The sequence below is a fragment of the Sturnira hondurensis genome, unplaced genomic scaffold, assembly GCF_014824575.4.
Source record: "Sturnira hondurensis isolate 20B ecotype Veracruz unplaced genomic scaffold, ASM1482457v3 Scaffold0019144, whole genome shotgun sequence".
NCBI lineage: Eukaryota > Metazoa > Chordata > Mammalia > Chiroptera > Phyllostomidae > Sturnira > Sturnira hondurensis.
This window is the reverse complement of record NW_028091775.1, coordinates 1,941,571-1,944,362: the sequence shown is the minus strand read 5'-3', so window position 1 is coordinate 1,944,362 and position 2,792 is coordinate 1,941,571.

Genomic DNA, 2,792 nt, shown 5'->3' with positions numbered 1-2,792 from the left:
TAACCAGTTAGGAGGCAAAATTGTGTAAACCTGTAGGATGGAAAGAGGAGATTTAAAATGAAATGAGGTAATGTGAAACACAGATGAATGAATGGATTAGATAACATTTGATGTTCAATAACGTATTGAGTAAATGATATTTAGTGTCTGAAGAAGAACACATATGTTTATTTCTTTTTTTATGAGGGGGAACCTAAAAATTTATTGATAAAATATTGTGTGTTTTTCACTTCCTTATTCTTTTGTATTTTTTAATTTATTTATTTCTCAAGTACAGTTTTCTATTACTCCCACCCCATCCTACCCCCCATGCTCCCCCTTCCCATTTCTACCCTTCTTAGTTGTTGTCCACGTATCCTTTATATTTGTTCCTCTAAATCCCTCCCTTATTTCCCCTGAAATTCCCTCCCCTCTCCCCTCTGGTCACTGTCCCTCTGTTCTCTATTGCAGTGTCTTTGGTTATCTTTTGCTTGTGTGTTTGTTTTGTTGACTAGGTTCCTGTTAAAGGTGAGATCATATGGTATTTGTCTTTCACTGCCTGGCTTATTTCACTCAGCATAATGCTTTCCAGTCCCATCCATGCTGTTGCAAAACGTAGGAGCTCTAGATTAGACCAACTAAACTTTGTTCATCTATCTTTAGCTAAGAATGACATTGTATTCATGCAAATTGGAATAAAGTTTTTTTATTCTTTAAGATATTAGGTCATTAATAAAAAATGAGGAAGAAAAATCCTTATGGTATATTTGAGAGATCTATGCTTTCAAATTATACTAAGGGCCCACTATGTGTTACAATGCCTTCTAGCAATTTGCAAATGGAAAATTCTGCCTAATGATGAAATGCCATGCAGCCTAGTATGAAGATTTTTTTTTTGCACTAAGAGTACTTCAGGGTAGCACATGGTTCCTCCACTGAGTGCTCTCAAACTTAATTAGAAGGTCCTGTGCTTTGCATGGAAAGAGCTCCTGTGTGGGCACTTACTATTTTTATCAGAGCCAAGGGAGATTATTTATCCAAATTCACTGAATTCTGGGGACAGTGACGAACTGCTTGCCTAGCCTCTCACAGAATGGAAGACCTTCTCCAGGCTTTGGAGCCACAGGGAGTTTTGGGAAACATTGATGCTGTACCTCTGTGTCCTGTCTTGTTGCTACTTGTTTTGGTTGCTCTAGTACTTCTTATTCTGCAGTTTCAACATGAACCATTTCCCCTCACTACCAGTTCCTTCAGCAAATCCCAAACCCAGAAGTCATCATCTCGGTATCCATCTCCTTGCTCCCAGAAACATTTCTCCAAACCATCTCAGGTCAGGTTTGCCTTCTAAATACTTTTTATTTTGATGAAGTCTCATTGTTTATTCATTCCTTTATGTCCCTTGCTCTAGGGAACATATCAGTGAAAATTTTAGTGTGTAGAATATCTGAGATTTCCCTACCTACATTCTCCTCTAGGACTTTTATGGTTTTACAACTTATATTTAAGTCTTTTATCCATCTTGAGTTTATTTTTGTGTATGGTGTAAATTGGTTGAGTTTCATTGTATCTGCATGTACCCGTCCAGATACCCGAACACCATTTGTTGAAGAGGCTATTTTTACTCCATTTTATGACCCTGCCCCTTTTGCTGAATATTAATTGACCATGGAACTGCCTTTTGACCTGGCAATTCCAATGCTGGGATTATACCCTATCAATCTGGAAACACCAATTCAAAAGAACCTATGTACCCCATTGTTCATAGCAGCACAATTTACAATAGCCAAGTGCTAGAAATAACCTAAGTGCTCATCAGTAAACTAGTGGATCAAAAAATTGTGGTACATTTACACAATGGAATACTACACAGCAGAAAGAAAGAAGGAGCTCCTACTTGTTGTGACAGCATGGATGAAACTGGAGAACATTATGCTAAATGAAATAAGCCAGGTGGTGAAAGACAAATACCATATGATCTCACCTATAAGTGGAACCTATCACAAAACAAACAAGCAAGCAAAATATAACCAGAGACAGTGAAATTAAGAACAAATTGATAGTAACCAGAAGGGAGGGTGGAGGGGGATAACAAGGAAAGAAGGGAAGGGTTATCAAGGAAAACATATAGAGGACACATGGACAAAGACAATGGGGCAGAGGGGAAATTGAATATGGGAGGTCGGTGGGTTAGTGCAGGGGAGAATAATAGGGGGAAAATGGGGACAACTGTAATTGAATAAAGATAAATAAATAATTACCTGTCATTCCACTTCTCTACATTTTTACCACCAATAATCAAGTCAAAGTAGTATCATCTCTCACCTGGAAAAAATCTCATTTTTCTTTTCTTATTTATTTGTTTTCCAATTTATAGAAGGAGTGATAATTCTGTGACTCTCCATTGTTCTATGAATCTTCATCATCCAGCTACAGTATTTTCTTCACAAGTTCCTTACTCTGTCTGAAACACTTCTTTGTCTGCTCCTTACTCATTCAGATGCTCTTAAGCTTCCCTAGGAAAATCTTTCTAGACATCATGTTTTCCTAGTAAAGACTTTCTAATATGGTACAGAACACCTTCACATATGTAATTTGTTATTTGTCTCTGCAATGTGTTAATGTCTGCAGCAGACATTTCAGTTGATTCTCAATATCTATATAATGTAAAAATAGTCTAAGCCAATTATAAGTCCTTCCCACTTTCCCACTGATGGGTGCAAGAATATCTGTGTACCTTCAATATAGACAATGAGACTCAAGAAATCTAATGGAGAATTCTGGAAAACTTGTCTCCACTTCTGTGACAAAGACAA